General features: G+C 49.3%; 1 long non-coding RNA gene across 1 annotated transcript; it reads left to right on the top strand.

Annotated features, from left to right (window-relative positions):
• Window positions 1-4,402: 4,402 nt before the first annotated feature.
• LOC134136886 (uncharacterized) lies at window positions 4,403-6,502 on the top strand. Its single transcript, XR_009957574.1, has 2 exons — window positions 4,403-4,700; window positions 6,238-6,502. It is a non-coding gene; the product is annotated as an uncharacterized LOC134136886 (long non-coding RNA).
• The last annotated feature ends 2,957 nt before the right edge of the window (window positions 6,503-9,459 follow it).

The raw sequence follows: 9,459 nt of genomic DNA, 5'->3' as shown, positions 1-9,459 counted from the left end.
GTCTCATGAGGACCCAAGTGTGCTACAACAAGCTGGCCACAGTTCCCAAGGTCAATACACTGCCAAAAAGTGCATCCTGATTTGAAGCTCCGATCTTGCAGGGTAGGGAAGGGGATGGAGGAGTTCAGGTGTCTCCTGCATATGGAGGACACTAGATCTAGGGAAAACGCTGCACCACTGGACAGTGGGTATCAGTTTGAATCCTTCTGAGGACTTTTGCACTCTAGAGATGGGTTTGTCACAACTCATTCATCTCTGTGTCTAAGACAACCAGGCTCTATTCCTTTGACAAGCTGAACTGCTCCTGAAAACAAATATGAGGTGAGTCTTTTACAAGGAAAGAGAGTTTCTCCTGATGAGAAATACTCTCACACACGCTCACTCTTATTCTCTCCTTGCTGCTCATGCATTAGGACGCATACAGGATCTCAGCATTTGATGGTTTAGAATGCTTTCCGTCACCTCTTTCACTTTCTAGCTTGTTTTCCTTCCCAAGTCCTCTGATAGTTGCCTTCTTCACATTGTTTCCTTTCTCACTGGGGCTGGCAAAGAATGCCAACCCTTCAACCATGAAAGATTGCCCATGAAAAAAATCTGAGATCAATCATCCCAGATCCTCCAGAGTTAGCAGTGAGATAGACCTAGCTCCTGCCACCGAATCCTCACTGGAGAACCCACTTGAAGATGATCCAGTGCTGCATCAGAAGAGATGAACGGATGGGACTCAGGGCAAATAGTTTCAAGAGATTTCAAGAACATATTCAACTTCTGTAGCAGATCTTCACTCCCCAGAAACCCTGTGTTAGAAAGATCCAGCAAATACTGGCTGAGAACACATGAAGAGTAACTGAACCAGTCCCAAGGATGGTGTCGAGCATCTGAGCTAAAGCACTCAGAGCAAACCTGGGGGTTGCCTGCTGTCATTGCAGACCTGATTGCCAGTGTAGGATCATGTTCCATGCACATGCACCTCTGTCTTGTGTGAGTATAGCTCTGAAACTGTAGTGTGGTGACAAGGAAAACCTCGCTACAGCCCAGTTAGAAACCTTTACTGAACTGAGTTCAGAGTGAGAACCGCTGCATGCCATTGGCATCAAACAGGTGGCAGACAGAAGTGCTTAAAAGTGATGTGGAACAATTTTGCATGCCCAGAAGAAACCTCTCAAGGGATCATCTCTCACTTTTCTTCTCTTTATTCAGCTCATATTATCCCATTCCAGAAGAAAAGGTGCTCAGATACTCCTCTTCACATCATGCCTTTTTCCCTTTGGAAGAAAAGCATATGGGTTCCTTTCTCATACACACTGAGAAAACCCGACAGAGATCCAAGCAAAGCAAAATCAAGGCCCTGCTTCCTTGGCCAAAGCAGCAGCTTGTGAATCTCAGGTTTTGTAGTAGGGGACAAGTTGTCTCACCAAGAGGCAATCTCAGCTCCAGACAGAGATTGTGGTTGTTGCAAGAAGGGATCTCACAGCACAGGCAGGAGCAGCTTAGCAGCTAAACCCCTTCCCAGAAGAAAGAAGAACATGGCAAATGAATGAGACAAGGCTGCTCCTTCACTGGGGCCAGACAAAGATGTCCACAGCCCATTGGATGCAGAGTCACCAGTGCTGCTGAGCTCATTGCATCTTCCCACAGCTAGCAAGGGTCATCCTTAAGCTGGCAGGAGCCTGTGTGTGGGGTGCAGGCATCACCACAGAGGAGCGGAATAGCTGGAGGGAGGGGGAGGGTTCATCGCCTGTCCCAGGGGAGATAGCCACCACCAAGAAACACTGCCCCAATTGTTCCCTTGGCTGCAGCCAACATCCAACCTGAGGTGGGGGGAAGGGCACCTCAGAAAACAGGCAGAAAAGGCTGTTTATTTGCCCTGCCTCCAGGTGGCTGGTTCTTACTGACCCCATGGGAAAGAGGTGATGGAGGAGGGATTTCTCACTGTCCTCCAGAGTGGAGATACAGGATGCCAAGCAGTAGGGAGTGAGATGCCAGAGGCTGGAGGTCCTGTTAGCACTTTGATAGAGAATAACCCACATAAGGTGAACAGAGAGCCTCTCAGGGCACCTGGAGGTGCCCTGATTCACCACCTGGTTAGCTGTACCCCAAAACACAGCAGGGTCTTGGCAGGACATATAGGGAAAGAAATACCCTCCTTGCTCCTAGTGGGACAGTGGGTGGTGGGGCTCATGTTTCCTCAGCATGTCCCAGGGAGCTGGGTGAGAAAAAAAAAGAAGCGTCTGACCCCTCCTCCCAAACATGAGAAGAAAGAGAGCAAACCTAGAAGTGATTTAAGTAACCCATGGGGCTCTGGACCATTGTTTGTCCTGTTGCTCACCACCCCCATCAGGCAGTATGAGCCAGGTCCGTATCATGCCTTCTGTTGGAAGAGGTGTGGGTGCCTCAGTTTGACAGGGACACACCAAAAAAGCTGTGCATGGCTCAGAATAGTGCATATCTTATACACAGTTTCTGCCAATATGCAATCTCAATATCTGCTTACATTTAAATGGCAGAGAAAGGGGCTTTTTTCCTTCATTCTGCCTTTTTCTAATTCCCTCTCTTTCTTCTTTTCATCTCCTTTGGCCTCAACTCTTTTTTCTCTGTAAATTCTCTTTCCTTGTAGTCCTTTCTTTTTTTCCTGTTTCCAACCCCCCTTGCAGGACTGACTGCAAGCAAATACTTGCATACCCTTTTCCAAGTCTTTTCTGTCCACGTTTTGTCCTTTCTCTTGTGCTATAAAGAGGTAAGGACAAGAGGGAGCCATAGAAGAATATACCTCTACTGCAATGGCGAAAAGTGTGATGCTTTCTCTTCAGAGAAGACAGAGAGACAAATGACAGAGAAGAGACCATCTTGATCTCAGGAATCACTGTGGGTGGCATGTCCCTTCCTCCAGTATCTTCTAGGAGCCCTTCTTAGAGACAAGGACCTTCCAAGAGATGCTGCTGGCCACAGCATCTAATTGCATTTCAGAAGTGATCTTTCTAAATGCAAGATTTCCTTCTGATTAGGAGAAGTTTTCACATAGCATGTTTCCATCTCTTCTTTTCAACATATGTTTATCTATAGGTGATGTTTCCCAGGTGCAAGGATTTGGTCATGAATGAAAAGGGATAGTCCTTCATCTACAGAAAAAGGGTCTAACAATCAAGATGATTCACTAGCTGGAGATCATGCTAAGCCACAAGCTTCCTGTGTTATTCTGGTGAAACATTTTTATTGTGCCTCAATCCCCAATATGCAGAGGCAGAAAGATACCACCTCTCCAGTCACAAAAAGATGTTGGCAACAGGTAAAACTGCAGTTGGGAGCTATCCCATCCCTGCAGATGACAGTGATGCACTCGGGAGTGCAACCTGCAGGCTGCACTTGGGACAGTCACGCTGAGGGTTACTGGCTGTACAAGAGGAAAGGGTCTGGTGGGAGCCAAAGACCTTCCTGAGCTATCTATTACAGTGGCCCCAGTTGCCCTGTCTTTATCTTCTCAAATCACCTGTACAGCAGGAAACTCCCTGGGAAACCTGACTAGACCTTCGGTCACCATCTTCTCCCACACCTCTCCAAGGATTAAGGGGAAGATGCCCTGCTCCGGGCTGCATGTTCAGCAGGTTGGGTGCGTCATCACTGGGGTAGCCTGCAGCAGGACATGGGCTCCCTGCTCAGTGGAGTTTCAGTGGGAGAACACGCGGCTGAGACAACAAGGCCCATGTCCACTGCTAGGATGGATCCACTGAGGTTGCTGAGCATATATTTGGCTAGATAATACCCATTCACTGTGGTGGTGGGAATGGAGGAGTGAGGACCTGATTAAGATGGGGAATATGAAGAGGGGGAAGTCTGTCTGCAGGAAAGGAACAGGAAAAAGCACAGATAGTACCTGAGGGGGAAAAAAAAAAAAAAAGAAAAGAAAAGAAAAAGAAAAAGAAAAAAACACCAGATCTGAAGAAGCCCCCTGGGAGCTTTTGGTATCCCCCAGGTCACATCTGCTGTTAGGCTTCATCGGGCAAGGGTACGTGTGGCATCCCCTGCGTACCCCACATACCTTCAGCAGCTGCACCTTGACAAGCTCCCGAGCACAAGAGACAGGAACAGCTTTTGTCATGGGCCCAGCTCAGGGGCACAGCACTGATATTGTCCCAGGACTGCCTGGGAAAATGGGAGGGGTTCCCCATGAAATCTCTCCATACAGTAAAACTGCGTCAGAGTTGGGGGGAAGGGGGGAACAGGCATTCAAAAAAATACACACACAACAGCCAAACAATGCCTCCAGTGTGCTGAGGGAAAGGGAGACCCATGAATTGGAAGTTTGATAAGGATTTTCTCTCGCGCTTGCTCACTCTCTCAACAACCCCTTCAGTTTTCCCAACACCCCCCTCCTTTCCTTGCCTGCTTTCTTGTTTGGGCCTTTAACAGTGCGCTGTCTTTGTTCACGATACAGGTGAACGACAATCATGTGATTAACACACACTCACACGCACACACACACACATACACACACACATAAAAAGCTTTTTAAGAGCGTCCAGCTTGCCTCAGACCCGAAGACGAGAGAGGAGACCCAGGCTTGGAGGAGCAGAGGCAGCAGCGGCTGGGCAGCAGGGCCAGGCTGGGGACAGCAGGAAGACCCCATCCCACCTCGCTGGCCTCTTCCCTCTGGCACGGACGAGCAGACACGCCATCTTGCTGTGAAACCCCTTCCCATGGAGGTGGGCACCCAGGAAAACAAGGGCTTGAGGTGGGGGGGCAAAGCTTTGGATTTTAGTGGGGTGGGGAGGTCTCCTATCCCCTGCTCCCTTCCCGACCACCTACTCTTTGGCAGACTGGCATGGGTTTCCAGGAGATGCGTGTTCCTGTCCCCCACAACCCCTGCTGAAACTGCAGGAATGAGGAGAGGTGACCTTTCCAATGCCATACTGGGGAGGGGATTGCCAAGCTTGACTGAAGTTTCACCTTCTCCTTGCGCAGTTAATGGCGAGGCAGGAGATGGGTTTCCTGCATTGCTGCTCACAGCTGAAGCCAAGCCCTCAGCCCTCCCCAGCTTTCGCTGAACACGTGGGATTTGCAGCCTCACTGGCGTGAGTCATTCTCACTCTGCCATTGCTGAAAGGGAACAGTTGGGCCCCACAAGATCCAGACAGCCAGGAAGAGGGAGCAGCCTTTGTGTTGGAAACAGGGGACATGAGTCCCCCAGCTGTGGTGTGGTGGGAGCTAAATGGTTAGATTTGCTCAGTTCTGTGGCACAGGAGGGAGAGGGAGAGGAAGGGGACCAGATGGTTGGTGGGAAGGCTGTGGATGGCAGGGACAGTTAACATATGCTTGAAATCTCACTATATCTGGCCAGAAGTAGTACATTCAATATGTTCAGTGAGGACTGCATGTGACCTTCTATGTGAAGATGTAATGGGTCCACATCAGACCTCATCATCATGGCCACAAAATGGCTGGGAAAGCAGTTGCACTGTCCTCTGATTATCCTGAGGGAAAATGGAGGCTAGCGAAAGAAAGATTTTGGCAACACATAGATGGCCAGTGATCATCTGAACCATTCCAAGAGGAAGTTATGAAGGAATCAGGAAAAAATAACAAGGTTTCAGCAGGTTATTTTGTTTATCTGAAGGTTGCCTGAGTGTGATACTCAAAGGAGGAGCAGAGAGGAGCAAAGGGAAAGGCCATCATTCCACAATAACACTTGGAAAATCTATGGGTCTGTATCTGGCCTCACTCATGAGACATCATGAGACTTTTATTTACAGCTGTCTGAGTGAGATCAGGACCAGGTCTTCTTAACTGCGCAAGAGTTTCTCACTAGTGCACTCAAGCTCAGCCCTGTCTCCACTACTTCCTCACGTCTTTCTTTTGAAATGCCTCACTGACCCAACGTCACAACTACCCCTTGCAGGTTCCCAGGATGCCAGTAGCTTTTACAGGCCATTCCATGAATGAGAGAATCAAATGTCACCTGAAGCTCATGTTTACATTGAGTTCTATGATGCTGCGGTCTTGTTTTGCAGCAGACAAATGAGGATGAAAGCTTCCCCAGAATCTGACCAGCTGCAGTTACCAGCAGACTCAAAGATTCCTTCAGTTTGCCTTGTGCCACAGGCATCCTCTCAACAGAGAGCTGGGTGTGGGAACCACTGCCAGACCCTCGTCTACATCATCCATCATCACTTTTGGCTGAAGCTCCCAATACTGGTCCTAGATCTTCCCACATCAACACAGGTCTTCTTTCTTTACTTTCAGTCAGGGGCCCACTATCAGAAGTCTCAGTGAACTCACTGCAAGCAAGACAGCCCACGGAGAAAGTGATATGGATCACTCAGAAAGAGCAAAGAGCTGCCTGCAACCATTTCTAGATTTCGGCTCTGGCAGCATCACAACAGGAAGCATGTTTGTGTGGTTACATGACCGTTAGCTGTGCTTTTCCCTCAGTGTATTTGCAGTAACATTTGTCATGAGGTATTTGGGAAAAATAAAAGGCACATAATGCCTAGAGTTGTTTACCACATTACAGGATTGTTTTTCCTTTTTGTCAGACCGATGTTCTTTCACAAGAGAAATTTAGTGCTTGATGTCCTCCTCCAGGATTATCATTTCCCGTGGAACCACAAGGCCTCGGCGATGCCAATCAGCACTTAGCACTGACTGGGAATCAGCATTGGTTCTGCCCTGTGCTCCCATTACCCAGGGCAGGGCTGGGCTGGGAGTCCTCCACAAGCTTTTTGCACATCGCCTCTTACGGTCTGAGCAAGGGATGTGGTCGCGGATTCCCACCCAGCTCCGGGTCAGTGCCAGGAGACAAGTGCCATGTACTAAATGAGGAGCTGTCTGTGCACTGGAGAGCGCGGAACAAGAGGGGAGGCTAAGCCATCTCTGGCTGGGATAACAGCCTCTTCCTCCCTGCCTCTGCAGAGAAAAAGCATCCTTGCCACATATTTGTCTGCCTCACCTTGAGTGGGCTAAAGCTGGAATGGGCCTCCAAGAGAAACCCATTCTTTTTCCAGTGCAAGATGGCAGGCAGTAGCCTACTGAAGGGGCAGTACGTGCAGAAAACTACTCTGCTTCTCCTGGTAGTGTATGTGCATTGTGGTGGACAAACAGGAGAGTTTGTTCAGCAATGATTTTTAATCTGATGCAGGAGGTTTCAGTGCCAGCTGCCTCAGGGAGGAGGTGTAGGGAATTCTTATGGAAAGGAGAGGGAGAAGTGCCTCCGGGCACCATAAAGACCCCAGGTGGCTCCATGATCATCATCTTGGCTAGCTGAATACTTCATGGGCATGAGGAGGACTTGCAATGGCTAAACAGGACAATTTTATTGCATTACTAGGGTCTGGAAAGATCAAAGAGGAACGGGGCAGGGCACGTCTGTCTGCTACCTGCTTTGACAGGTGGTGAGTGGCACAAAGCCTCTCTGGCTTTTAACCCCCTCATCTCCTGCCAAAGAGGTCCAGAAGCCAGGGCACTTCCAAAAAGCAAACTTCCAACAGAAAGCATCAAAGGGATGGGGAGCTGGGGCAAAAAGGAACTGGTTTTGCACCCTCTTGGATGGAGTTTTCCATGTGATATGTAATACAGTGGTGAATTGGATACTCTTCAATTCTCTAGTCTGCATGACAGAGGAGATATGCTAGGAAGGAAGAGGAAGGAAATTACGTAAAATTGGGTAGAACAACCAGAAAAGCAACCCTCCCAATGGATCCTCTGGTGGTAGTAGCACTAGGTGAATCAGTGGACTTGTTCAACGGGGGTGAAGTGGCTCTGGGGTGATCTTCCTCTCCGCCAACCCTCTGGCTACAGGGCGACTCCTGGGAAGTCAGCGGAAGGGTTAAGTCGGGAAGGCTTCAGTCTGCTGCCTTGGCCCCTGTAATTCCTCCAGAGAGTAGGAATGGGAGAACAAGGAGCCCATTCTGTTCTCAAGAATTAATAGCAAAGAGTCATCTGGGGTGTCATTCAAGCCCTGATCAGCTCCCGGAGGAATGCAAGGGAGAGTGAGTGAGCGAGCAAGCACGGCCTGAGGCTGAGACACTGAAGCCAGGACAGAAACAGTTCAGCTGGTAACCAGAGTAACCCGCCAGCATTCAGGCTGTGGGGCAGTCTTCCCCTTAACCCCAACCCCTGTGTCCTCTCTGCCCCATACAGAGCCTCGCCCCAATACTTCAGCTCAGAGAGCTCTGTTCAGCTCCTAACTGGAGGGGCATTTTTCAGACCTTTTGTCTCTCAATATTCATCTGCCTCATCTTGAGAGGGAAAGATGTCCCAACCTGCACACCACAATACTTCCTCCTCCCTGCTGAGAAGGCTGGGCCTGGCTGCCAGACACCAGCACAACCGCACTGTCTCCACTCTGGAATTGAACTTCAACAGATGCCTCTCCATGGCTCACCCCTCACCCTGAACCTGAGATGGCAAGCGGGAGGATTGTTTTTTTTTTCCCCTCCCAAGCAAGCTCACAAATGGAGAGGAGTCTGTGGGGAATCTATAAGGCCATCCAGGGATATGGGATAGCTTAGGGAACTGCAAAGTTAATTGCTGAACTGTTGCTGCTACATCATCTGTTCCAAAATGGCTTTGGTCATTGCAATTTCTAGAACAAAAGTTCAGTCCAGCAAATTAGCATATCAGTGTTTCATGACATTGCTTCACAACCTCACAATGTGGCTTTATAATGCTGCGTGGTGGCACTACAGTGTTGCCTGTAGTGGCAATCCATACTCATGAGACAAGAAGAGATTTTGGCCACATCTCTACTGCCCTGAAAAGAGGGCCTTGGAGTGGTATACCCTGCTCTGTGGCCCATTTGTCTTCTCTCTACCTGGCTGCATTGCAGGTGGCCTGTATGACCATGCCTGGTGGCACAAGTGTCCTAGGGATCTGGTGATGTCTTCTTGCAGGATGAGGTCTTCAGGGCATCCCTTTTGGCGAACCCTAGGTTTGCAGACTGCCACAGCACCAACTGTTGTGAGCGCAGCATTACCACACTAGTAGAGAGCACAGGTTGCCACATGGTAGATGTGACCTGTGTGAAATGCAATTATCCTGTCAGTTTGCCTGGGCTTTCCTGATTCATTTTTCTATCCTCTGGTTTGACCTGCTGAGTGACAGCCACTGGAACTCCTGCACCAAATACTCTCCTGGCCCTGTGCTAAGGAAGCCCCAAACTGTGGTCTAGCTGAGGCCTGGTAACCAACATCCCATCTAATCTTGTCCCCCAAAATATACATTTCACAAAAACATAGACCAAAGGTGATGTTAATGTGACTTCACGTTGACTGCCTCAGCAGTAAGTGTCTAGCTGGCTGGGAGTGGGAGGAGGGATGGAAACTTTTGCTCTCACTCACCAAAGGGCTCCATGAAGCCATAGACGATAGCTGTGTTGGAGTGCAGGAGTTGCTTTTGCTGGCCTACAGTCAGCAGCCAAAATACACCTTCGGGTGCCCCTCTCCTTCCTGAACGTGCCAGATCTGT

This window comes from Rhea pennata, chromosome 1 (assembly GCF_028389875.1).
Source record: "Rhea pennata isolate bPtePen1 chromosome 1, bPtePen1.pri, whole genome shotgun sequence".
Lineage (NCBI taxonomy): Eukaryota > Metazoa > Chordata > Aves > Rheiformes > Rheidae > Rhea > Rhea pennata.
This window is presented reverse-complemented; position numbering and strand designations above follow the sequence as displayed.